The following is a 12,840-nucleotide window of genomic DNA, read 5'->3' as shown; positions in this document are numbered from 1 at the left end:
AACCCCGAGCCACACTCTTTTTTTTTTTTTTTTGGGGGGGGGGGGGGCGGGAGGCACAAACCCCCTATGTGATAGCACATTGGAGATGACAGGTCTATAAGTGGGCCGCCTTTCCACTTCAAATGAGCTGTTCAAGCATACATGGCTTGAATAGCTTTAGCCAGGGAATGTAAACGCAGCAGGCAGTGGGTGTGTGCAATAGCCAGCCTGCTATTGGCTATTGCAATTTGAAATAGCCAATAGCAGCCTGGCTATTGCACCCGCCCATTGCCTGCTGTCAATCAGCAGAGGAGGGACCTAAAGGAGAAAGTTCTATTTTATCGATTAGTTGTTGCAGCCCTACTCCTCAGTACAGCGCCACACTCTTCAAAGGCAATTTTATCTTTTAGAGAGCCATAGTTCCTGTTCCACCTCAAAAATACTTTTAGGGTTCCTATTTCAACCTGTTTATCATCCCCATTCTGGACTTCAAGGCCTTTAATGCCTTTGTTTGGCTCTGGAAATTGCACAAAAAGATTTGTTGAGCTGTCCCTGGACCACTGAGAATTTTACAATTTCTGAGAAAAAGTGGCCAAGGGGGTTTTGTCTTCCAAAATGTAGGTAACAGGCTTACCTAGGGTCTCCAGCTAGTTCCTCTAGCAAGGCAGGGGGGTATGCTGGCTCTACTTCCTCCTTCAGAGCCCGGCGAGGGCCAGGACCAGATTGGCGTCGCTCCTTGGCTGAGTCGCGAGGAGAGGATGTCCGCCGGTCAGGGGCTTGTCTTGTCTCCGGGAAGTTCTCCACGGCTCGACCGGGTGACCGTGTACGTCACTTCCGGCGCGAGTGACGTCACTTCCCGGGTGCCGAAGCTATGCGTTCCAAGCCTCGTTTTCGGCGCAGAGGGAGGCCCTTGGCTGGTGATATCTAGGTCACTTCTCAGTAGTGACTGAGAAAGCGCTGGCAGTTTGTTTGAGCACACTCCACGAGGATAGACTGCTTTGCCTCTGCAGTCCTCTACAGCAGCAGATTCAGGTCCTTCAGGCACCAGCCCGGCACATGTATAGGTGATTTCTTTATGCATTCACCACCCTGGTTCCTCTGACATTTTCCTTTCTCCACCTGGGGTTCCTTGGGGCAGGACCTTTTGGTGTTGAGGGGCACTTCTATTTTCTGATTATTGGGATTAGAGCTTAGCCCTTCTTGTTATTTATTTTTGTATTTCAGGCTAAAACTTCAGATAAGGCCAAGGTTGCAATTAAAAAGAAATGTGCGGTTTGTGCTTGCAAGCTAAGTTCTAATTATGCAAAGGCCATATGTCGGAAGTGTATTGACGACCTCTTTAAGGAAGAGTCCTCGTCAGCCTGTAATAATCTTTTAACAACAGTTAAAGAGGAGCTGGCTTCTACTTTTCACTCCTTCACATCAGTTTTAGAGGGCTTTAAACCTAACCCCGGTGCCGCATCAACCCCTGATGGTACAGGGGCTGCCCGGGCATGTCCCAGGGCATCTGTTGGGTTATCTGAACAAGAGGACCTTAGTGAACCAGGCCCCTCTCATGGTTACTCTTCTTCGGAGGATTTAAGCACCCAAGAGGAGGTGTCTCCAACCTCTAGATATAAATTGTCCTTAGAGGATGTGGATGATTTGCTCGCTGCCATTTATAGTACTCTGGAGATCCATGAGGAACAGGTTCAACCTTCCCGACATGACGCTTCCTCTCAGACGCAGTAGTCAGGGAATGGGCAGAGCCTGAGAAAAAGCCTCTCAGGTCCACTAATCTCAAACGGAGGTTCCCGTTTGACGATGACCTGGCTTTGGTGTGGAACAAGACACCAAAGCTGGATGCTCCGTTGGCAAAGGTTTCCAAAAGGTCAGATTTGGCCTTTGAGGACATGGGTGTTCTTAAAGAGCCAATGGATAAAAAGGTGGACGTTTTGCTTAAGACTCTATCCTCTTGAACCTTAAACCGGCCTTGGCCACAACTTGCCTGGCTAGGAATTTGGAATTCTGGCTTTCACAATTAAGGACCCACTTACTGTCAGGTACCCCTAGTGAGTAGTTGTTGAAGTATTTTTAGAGGAGGGACAGGGATTCTATTCCCATGTGTTTCTTGTAAAGAAGCCTTCTGGAAAGTTTCGGTTGATTCTCAATCTGAAGCCGTTACATAGGGTGATTGCATACAAAAGATTCAGAATGGAGTCAATTTTCTTGATCAGAAACCTCCTACAGGGGGCGTGGCTTACCTATGGCGGCGGCTGGACGTGCTTAATCGAGGCTCCCGCTCCATCCCCGAGCTGCTCGTTATTTTGTGGACTCTTTGAGCTCGCTCAAGCGCTTGTGGGCGGCGGACTCCCCGCCAGAAGGCCGGGAGGCCCTGCATGCACCTCCGACCCTATGGCCAGCGCGGCCTAGCATGGACTCCACGCGCCGCCGACAGCCCCTGCAGGAGGGCACCTCGGCGCCTACGGGTACGGAAGACTCTGATGACGGCTCTGAGATGTCTGTCCGCACACTAGCCCACTCCCTACCGACCAAAAGGGAGCTGTCGGCCATGTTCCTGCCCCTCGAGACCTCCATCAAATCCGACCTGACGGCACTCCGCTCCGAACTCTCGCACACATTGCACCTCGTTGAAGTGACAGAGGACCGCCTGGATGATCACGCTCAGGCCATCCGCGAACTGCAGAATCAGGGTAAGCAAGCATGGCTCCATACCCGCCAAGCCCTGTACAAGATTGAGGACCAGGAAAACAGGAACCGTAGGAACATCCTCCGCCTACGCGGCCTTCCTGAAGCTACGGGTGATGTGGACCTCGCTGACACCGTTCGGGGCATCCTCAACACTATCCTGGAGCGCCCCCCCACCTCCACCATGATGTTTGATCGGGCCCACAGAGCCCTGAGGCCCAGAGCACTGGCGGGAGAGTTGCCCCGTGACGTCATAGTGCGTTTGCACTACTACACCGACAAGGCCCTGATTCTCACCCGCCTTAAGTCATCCTCAGAAGTGGATTTCGATGGCGCCAAGATTCAAATCTTCCCGGATCTCTCTCCGGAGACCCTCGCACGTAGACGACAGCTGAGACCCCTACTGCAACAACTGAAGGACTCCCATATACCGTATCGTTGGGGATTTCCCTCCTGCCTTATTGCCACCCAAGGGGGCAGATCGGCGGTGCTACGATTCCCGGAGGAACTGGCAGATTTTTGTTCCAAGCTGGAAATCCCCATGCCGGAGCTTCCTGATTGGGCTGACCTCCCACCGGTATGGCGTTTCACCCCATCTCCGCAATGGCAACGGGCAGAACCAAAGCCACAACGCGGCTCCCGGAGCAGGCCTCTCCCCCACACCTCCCCTGGGGATTGATATGGCATGCCTTATGCCTTTCGCTCCTGCTGGGAGAACACCGGCTTTCTGATCTTGGTCGTTTTGAGACCTAGTGAGGTGCCCCCCTTACCCGTCTGAGGGGGGCATCGAGGCGAAGCTGTCCACCACCTATGCAACACATGTTCGTATTGTGCTCCATCTTTATGCTGTGATTATTACCTTACTGTTGAGCATTTGTTGGTTAAGCTCTGTTGTTAGAATATACTAAGTTTATATAATACCTTTGTATGCACTCGGGGATGAAGGGAGGCCTTACTCATTCCCCCAGCCGCTGAACCCTATTTCGGGTCCTGCCATGTGTGGCCCTCCACCCCACATAGACCATGCCTTCCTGGGGGACTTCCGGTCCCTCGCAAAGGCATTTCCTGCCGAGTTTACGGCAACTAGGAATAGGCAGATTCTTCTGCCCATGTCTGGGTACATGTCCTTGTGTGTTTCCCTTCCCCCTCCTTCTATGTCCCTTGTCTGTGTCCCCCCTGTCTTGACCTTGCTCAGATTCATGTGGCTCTCAGTAGAGTTCCCCCACAGAACACACCAATGGCGGCTCTAAAACTACTCTCGTATAATGTGCGAGGCCTAAACTCTCCACGTAAACGGTTCCAGATACTGTCCGAACTACAGCGATGCGGAGCGGACGTGGTCTTCCTCCAGGAGACACACCTCTCCTACATTGATTAAGGCACAGCAGTATCCGATCTGGTACTACAGCGCCTCTCCCACCAAATGAGCCAAGGGAGTCGCCATTGGGTTTCGAGGGGACTCTCTGTGCAGCTCCATGATCGCTTGAATGATCCTTAGGGTCGGTTTCTCCTCCTGCAAGTCTCCATTCAGGGTATAACATTCACACTGGTCAATGTATATTCTCCTAATGTTCATCAAGTGTCTTTTTTGAAGCGAGTTTTGAGCAAAACGGGAGATTTCCGTAAGGGTAAACTTATCTTGGCGGGGGACCTGAACTTATGCTTGGATCCATCCCTAGATTCCTCCTCTAAGACTACGCGAAACCCGTCCTCCCATCTAACCTCCCTCCGCAAGGCACTACACAGGTCACAATTGGTGGACGCCTGGCGCCTCCTTCACCCAGGAGTCCGAGATTATACCCATTCTTCCTCAGTACACTCTACGTACGCCAGGATTGATGTGATCATGCTGGAGCACACCCTCCTGGAAAAACTACAATCCGCGGAGATACTCCCGGTCACAATCTCGGATAATGCCCCGGTAATGATCTCCCTGTCTCTGGACTCCTTGGGTGACAGGACGTGTAACTGGAAACTCAATAACTCTCTACTGCTTGACCAGCAGATTACCGCTGACCTATCGCAGACTATGGCTTCCTATTTCGCCACTAACTCCTCCCCTGAGGTTTCCGCGGCATGCACATGGGAAGCTCACAAGGCGGTGATGCGCGGCCAGCTGATGGTAATAGGGGCCAGGCACAAACGGGAGCGGTTGGCTGCCATGGCGGCGCTGCTGGCAGAGATCCAACGCCTAAAAACATCCCACAAAGGCCTCCCGGACTCAGGGATCCTCAGGGAACTCTTGGCCAAATGTGAGGAACTGCGGCTCTTATTGGAGCAGAACACCACGCGAGCCTTCAACGCAGTCTCCCGCAAATATTACGAACTAGGGGGCAAGCCCGGTAGATTTTTAGCACTAGCCTTGTGAACCAAGCAGTCTGCCACCTTTATCTCCAAGATTAAAGACAAATCGGGTACCATGGCACATACCACATCGGCCATTGCGGAAGTTTTTCTACTACTATCAAGACCCATACCGGGTGAAGGCCCCATTAGACCCCGCAGCCAAAGCATCCAAGCTAGATAAAATTAACTCATACCTGCAGCAAGCCTCCCTCCCTAGGGTGCCTGAATCGGCCCTTGCTGCCATTGAGGTTGACATCACCGCAGCTGAATTTAGGTCAGTGATTAGCTCCACCCCACTAGGTAAAAGCCCGGAACCTGATGGGTTCACTCTGCTTTACTATAAGCGCTTCCAGGACATCCTCGCCCCCCACTTCTGCTCCTACGCTAACACATTCTCAACAACTACCCCCATGCGCCCGGAGTCGCTCCTGGCCCACATCACAGTTATAGCCAAGCCAGAGAAAGACCCCTCGAATTGCGCCAGTTATCGCCCCATCTCATTACTCAATGTGGACACCAAATTGTACGCAAAAATTCTAGCAACAAGGTTGTACCCGCTCCTCCCGTCCTGGGTGCGCCCAGACCAGGTGGGATTCATCCCGGGTAGGGAAGCTCGGGACAACGCCCTTAAATCCCTTTCTCTCATACATATGGCTAGGCAACAAAAATCCCCTACGCTGCTCCTTTCCACCGACGCGGAGAAAGCGTTTGACAGGGTGGCTTGGGATTTTCTCCTAGCCACCCTGTCCCACCCAGGCCTGGGCCCACGGATGATGGAATGGATCGCGGCTCTTTACGCCACTCCTACTGCCCGAATCCGTATAAACGGGTCCCTTTCCCCTTCATTCACCTTATATAATGGTACAAGACAGGGCTGCCCCCTATCCCCCCTTTTATTTGCTATCTCCCTTGAACCCCTATTGTCCACTATCAGACTCAACTCTGACATTCAGGGTATAGTAACCGCGGCAGGCGAATTCAAACTGGCGGCCTACGCTGACGACATCCTGTTCAACGTTAGAAACCCACGGATATCCCTGCCCCAAATCATGTCCGCATTACATGACTATGGGTCCCTTACCAATTTTAAAATTAACATGGACAAATCAGAGATCCTTAACCTGACTCTGACATCTGTAGAAAGCCGAGCATTCCTTCCCCACTTTCCCTTCCAATGGCACCCCCACTCCCTCCGTTACCTAGGTATCCATCTAACCCATAGACCTCTGGACCTTTACCGATATAATTATATTCCCCTTCTGAATCTAGTAAAAGCAGACCTGACCTCCTTTTCCTTGCGCTCCCTACCCTGGGTGGGTAGGGTGAGCGCTGTGAAAATGATGATTCTCCCCAAGGTATTATTCCTGTTTCAAATGCTCCCCATAGCCCTTCCGGGCTCATATTTCAGGACCCTCGCCAACATAACCTCTACCTACATCTGGCAGCGTAGCACTCCTAGGATATCGAGCCGGACACTAGCTAGGACCCGTTGCAATGGAGGGCTGGCCCTACCAGACTTCAGGTTCTATCATGCCGCTGCCCAGATGGTGAGGGTGGTGGACTGGGTGTTTGGGGATTTGGAAAAAGGCTGGGGGCCCTTGGAATCTGCAGCGAGTGGAACCCCTCTGTCCGAGGCGATCTGGTTACCCCCCAAATGGAGGCCTCTCGCACCCACCACCTTGCCGCTGACCATTTCTACACTGCACACCTGGGACTGCCTACAACGCAGGTTCCAATGGCCCCACAACTCCATCCTCATGCCTCTGCAGGGCTCTGACTTCTTTCCCCCGGGAAGGATGGACAGATCCTTCGCAAAATGGACAGATTCCACCACTCTGAAATTGCGAGATGTCTTACATGGTACTTCCTTGCTCTCTCTGAATGATTTACGATCCCGTTGGGGCAGAATACCCCTGGATTCCTGGAAGCACCGCCAGCTCTCCCACTTCATTGCTGCCCTACCAAAACCACTTAGAGCACCCCGAGATTTCACTCTTTTTGAAGCGTTACTAAACTCCAACTTCAGACCCACCCACTGCTTATCTTACTTCTACAAAGCCTTGCTTCGGATGGAGCATGATTCCCCTCCTCCATGCCTACTAAAATGGGAGTCGGATCTGCATCGCTCCCTCACCCCGGAGGAGAGATCCAGACTCTTGACTCGGGTAACGACCTCTTCGATTGATGTCCCGATGCTGGAAACGAATTACAAGTTGCTATCCAGGTGGTACTATGTCCCCACCAGGCTACATGCAATTAACCCCCTTTTAGACCCTCAGTGCTGGCGGTCCTGCGTGAATCCAGGTTCGTTTGCCCACATCTGGTGGGAGTATTCAACCATACTGGTCTCAGGTCACCCAACTTATCAATCGCATTTGTGGGGAACAACTTCCACTGGATCCCTGGGTGGGCCTGTTTCATCTCACACCTGATTCCGCACGAGCATATAAGAAATCTATAGTTCCCACCCTGTTGAACGCGGCCAAATCTCTCATTCCTGGGCATTGGAGATCCACTCAGGTACCACCCCTACAGGACTGGTTCCAGAAGATTGACCACACTAGACTACTGGAAGAACTCATGCACACCGCCAAGGACTCCTACTCCACTTTCTACAAACGTTGGGCCTGTTGGTTGTTCTTTAAGGACACGGACACGTATAAGTCCCACCTAGTGGACCCGGAGACTCAGATCCAGTCGAACGCCTGAGCGGAAACTCCCCATGGGGGGTTTTGTAGGTTTTGTACCTTCTGTACCTTTTGTACCTTTACACCTTCATTTGTTTATTCTTGTATACCTTTGTACCTAAATATTTGTATACCGTCACACTATAGGCATTTACCCGATGGACTGCAGCCGGGTATGAGAATACACAAAACTGTACATGATAGTAATGACGGTGAATAGGGATGTCCTTTATTATATTGTATGCCTACGTCACACGCTTGCATCTATAGAGCAAGGTCTTGTCTTGTCTCCCCCCCCATCTCTCCCCTCCTAGCCCCCTCTGAGTCAACGTCTTTCCCCGGTCATTGTCCCCATCATACCTGGTACCGTGTCACAATGATTCTGCTTGTTAATTTTTGCGCTTATGTCGTACCATGTATGTGTGACGTGGTAAGTGTATTGTATGTTTTGAAAACCAATAAAACGAAATAAATTAAAAAAAAGAAACCTCCTACAGCCCAGGGCTTACATGGCTACTCTAGACTTAAGGGATGCATACCTCCATATTCCTATTCATCCAGCCTTTCAGCAGTTTCTCAGGCTGGCAGTAAGCATGGGCCCTGAGATTCATCATTACCAGTTCCGGGCTCTCCTCGGCCCCTTGTATTTTAACAAAGGTGTTGGGAGAGGCGCTGTTGCCCTTGAGACTGCAGGGAATCAATATTATTCCCTATCCGGATGACATACTATTGTCAGCTGCTTCAACCAGCCAGTTGGAAAACGACCTAGCAGTTACACAGGCTTGGCTCCACGATCTGGGTTGGATATTGAATTATCACAAGTCAAACCTGATTCCCTCTCAGAAGATCCATTACCTAGGTTACATTCTCAATACTGTGAAGCAGAGCACCTTCCTTCCCCAGGAAAAGATTCCGAAGGTGGTGGCAGCATCAGTCGGTTACAGGGGAATCATCCAATCTCGTTGAGGGAGATCAGTTTTGGTATGTCAGATGTTAGTTTTGTGGCTCATGACCACTTGCTTGCCGGTAGTCAGGTGGGCCCGATTTCATCAGCGCCCAGTACAGCTTTTTTGTTTAAAGAAGTGGAATCGGGCTCAAGACAGTCTAGATTCGCTGGTCCTGATTCCTGTCTCAGTGAGTCTGTGGTGGTGGAGAACACAGACTCATCTTCAGTCTGGTTTGGAGTGGATGCCTCAGGCCTCCGTAAAGCTCACAACGGATGCGAGCTCCTGGGGGTGGGGGGCACATTTAGAGTCGCAGCTGGCTCAGGGTCACTGGTCTCAAGAGGATGCCAGAATGTCCTCCAATTGGAGGGAATTGAAGGCTATCGCAAACGCTATCTTGAGTTTCCAGGACAGATTGAGGGGTCATCATCTGTTAGTGTTTTCAGACAACGTTACATAGTTACTTAGTATTTGAGGTTGAATAAAGACATAAGTCCGTCAAGTCCAACCTGTTGTGTGTGTGTATAGGTCCATGAGTGTTCTCATTCTTAAGAGTACGTGTACCCTTGTGCATTTCGGTCTCTCAGGAAGTCGCCACTCGAATGATTCCAGATTAATTGTGGAAATTACCGCTTGAGGCAGTGAGTTCCAGACCCTCACCGCGCGAACTGAGAAGAACCCCCTTCGCCCCTTGTGTTCAAATTTTTTTTCTACCAGTTTTAGGTGGTGTCCTCTAGTCTTTGTTACGGAATTAATCTCAAAGGGTTTGTTGCTAATGTTGCTATGACTATGGAACATTTTGTACATGAAAATCATGTCCCCCCTTAATCTCCTTACTTCCAACGTAAACATGTTTAAATTTAGTAGCCGTGTCTCATAGCTCTGGTCCTCCATCCCCTTTATGAGTTTGTTTGCCCTCCGCTGGACTTTCTCCAGTTCAAGATCCCTGAGGCACACCGCTAATGACACCAGCCCGTTGTACCCGTTCCTTTAGCCAGTTCTCTATCCATGTACACACCATTCCATCTATGCCCATAGCTCTCAGCTTGTATAGTAAGCGTTTATGAGGTACCGTATCAAAAGCCCTAGCGAAATCCAGATATACCACATCCACAGACCTCCCTCCATCCAGATCTCTACTTACCCCCTCATAAAAAGTCAGTAGGTTAGTCTGACACGAACGGTCTTTCCTAAACCCATGCTGGTTGTCATTTATTTTGTCATTTTCCCGAACAAATTCTACTAAGTGGTCCTTAATCATTCCCTCTAACAGTTTACAAACTACCTATGTAAGACTAGGTTAATCAGGTTAATTAAAAACTCATTTAAAAAAATAAAATAAATGTATTTATTTTTCATTAAGCAAGTCTCGCCTATTATTTTTCACAGCTCAGTCACCCAACTTTTTATCCCATGCGTCTATGTGCAGTAGAAGCTGTGCTGCTACAATAGTTGTATACAAATGACACCATCCATAGTCATAGTTAGCATTCATATTAAAGTGACATTAAAGGATACATTTTTCCCCTCCCCCCCCAATGTTAATGTTAGCAGTTACCTTAAATGATGTCTCTTAATCCGATCTTCTTTCCTGATGTTTTCATCTGTCCCTCCAGCGGTGCGGCGGCCCTCCAATCCAGCGCTGACTCCTCTCTGCTTGCTGGCACTTCTGATACAGCGCATGCGCCGGCCCCAAGATGCTTTGCGGCCGCCTGAACAGTTTCGTTTTCTCGGGCGGGAGCGCTCAATTTACAGCACTGTCTTTCGCAGCACAAACAGGACTCTTATTCCGCTTCTAGCCCTTCGCTGCTTGCTGTAGGAGCGTGTCTCTGGAAGCTCTTTTTAAATCCATATTATCTTCAATCAGACTTTAGGTAATACTATAAAATTCAAGGAGGTCTGATGAGTAAAATGTTCATTGAGCAGCCTGAATAGTGGTCAGGACAGAACGGTCACTCAGTCCGTGTCTGTAACGTGGTTCCGGCTGCATCCACACTATCAGCTGCACTACAATGCACAGCTGCTAATGTGTGTTCCCAGGCACATCGCCTGGCGCATTGCACAGGTTATATATATATTTTTTAGAACTATACCGCTTACCCCCCTCCAGGTTTACATACATGTGCATGCCTTACGCATACATGTTCATTCAAATCAGATAGAGAGGGAGGCAGGATTGGTTTTAATTTTTTTTTTTTTTTTATTCCCTTGCCATGCTGTCCTAGCAACCAATGAGTGAGGGGTGGGGGCCTGTGCTAGATTACTATGGCTGGAAGTGAATACACCAGCACCACCAGTGTATCCACTGTCGGTCAGCAACAACCCAGTGCAGATCAACAATTGCTGTCTGGGCAGTACCGCCACTCGGTCCGTGTCCAGACCGCGGTCCGCCATTTAGTGATGCCCGGACTAAATTAATGTCTATGGCACCCACTGCTGTCCATACTAACCATGCAGTAATGGAACGGTTAGAGCTCGAATCGGCTTCATTACACTATTGTCACGCAGCCGGCACATACACACGGGCCGCCGATCGTGTATATGTGAAACAGCCGGTAACTAAATAAAGTTAAACTAAAATTAAAAAAATAAATAAAGTTAAATAAAAAAGTAAAAATTAAAAAAAATAAAGTTTAGTAAAAAAATACAAAAAACGTTTAAAAAAAAAGTTCAATAAATAAAAATTGGCTAGTGCTAGTGCAAGGATGTATAGGCAGCCAACTAAGGGGGGTGCAAAAATCCACCTTCGCCTGTGTAGGCAAAAATGCTTGCACCAGCCCTGCCTAGCCTCTCTTCACCAGGGAGGAGACTTTCTAGCCTCTGTGGACATTAGGGATGCATACGTGCATGTTCCAATTTTCCAGTACACCAATGCTACTTGGGTTTTGATGTGGGTACCCAACACCACCAGTTTGTGGCCCTTTCTTATGGTTTGTCTTCTGCTTCCCAAGTATCTACACAGGTTTTAACACCAGTACTAGCCTCCTTATGCTCTCTGTTCCTATAGTGTTGAGGGAACAGTCAGCAAGGTTTTTGTCAGACAATGTCCTACAGACTGTCCAGACCCTTCAAAGGTTCAATTGGGTCCTGAACCTACAAAAGTCAAGGCTGGAACCGTTTCATTAATTAAGTATCTGGGCCTAATTCTAGATACTGCTCAGTCCGAAAGAAAAGGAAAAACTACAGACTCTCCGCTTCCAGATTCAGACTGTAAAGTTCAGGAGCCATGCTTTTGAATGAGGTGGTCGCAGCCTTCCAATTTTACTCTAAACAGTTGCATCAGGCACATCATTTGATCCAGAGATTGCAGCTTCTTGTTTCATGAGGCTGCAACGTGTGGATCAAAGTATGTGCCTGATGCCTGAGACCAGGTTACTCCTGGTTTGGTGATTCAGGAATCCAGTTTTGGAGTAGGGCAAGTTCTTTTTTCCATTGTCCTGTAAGATTCTCACAGCAGATGCCAGCCTGACAGACTGCATGCCAGCTCATCTCCTGATTAACATTCTAGAACCCCGAGTGATTTATTTGGGTGTCCCTACAAACCTGAACCTCATAACTGCAGAGCGATCTGATCCAGATTTAATCGAATCAGATGACCCTACAAACAAAAGCCAAAGTAGTGGCATATGTCAACCATCAGGGAGTAAAATGAGAACTCTTGCTGCTCTAAAAGAAGCAGAAAAGATTCTGTATTAGGCAGAACTTCACATTCCAGCCTTGTCTGCTATTCACATTCTGGGCGTGAACAGTTGGAAGCAGAGTACCTCAGTCAGCAGTGACTGGACCCAGGGAAGTATTCCAGGACCTCTGTCACAGATATGAGATGCTTTGCCTGGTGCAGGGCACAACATTTTTGTCCCAGGTAATACTCTGTGTGAAGGATCCTGACCTTTTCGCCAATCTGGTCTGGGTCAACATTTGTCCCTTCGTACCATTAAGGGTCAAATTTATGCCCTTTCGATCCTGTTTCAAACAATTCTGGCCTCTCATTCTTTAGTTAAACCTTTTGTACAGGGTGTCTCTCATGTAGCCCCATCTGTACAACCACTAGTGACCCTGTGAGATCTGGCTGGTGATTCTTTTGGCTCTCCAAAAATAGCTTTTTGAACCAAACATGTCCCACTTTCCACTTTTGCGCACAAAGTTGTATTCCTTTTTGTCATAACTTCTTACAGACACACATCTGAAATAGCTGG

Source organism: Nanorana parkeri, unplaced genomic scaffold, assembly GCF_000935625.1.
Source record: "Nanorana parkeri isolate BGI_ZX_2015 unplaced genomic scaffold, ASM93562v1 scaffold582, whole genome shotgun sequence".
Classification (NCBI taxonomy): domain Eukaryota; kingdom Metazoa; phylum Chordata; class Amphibia; order Anura; family Dicroglossidae; genus Nanorana; species Nanorana parkeri.
Note: the sequence above shows the minus strand (reverse complement) of the source record.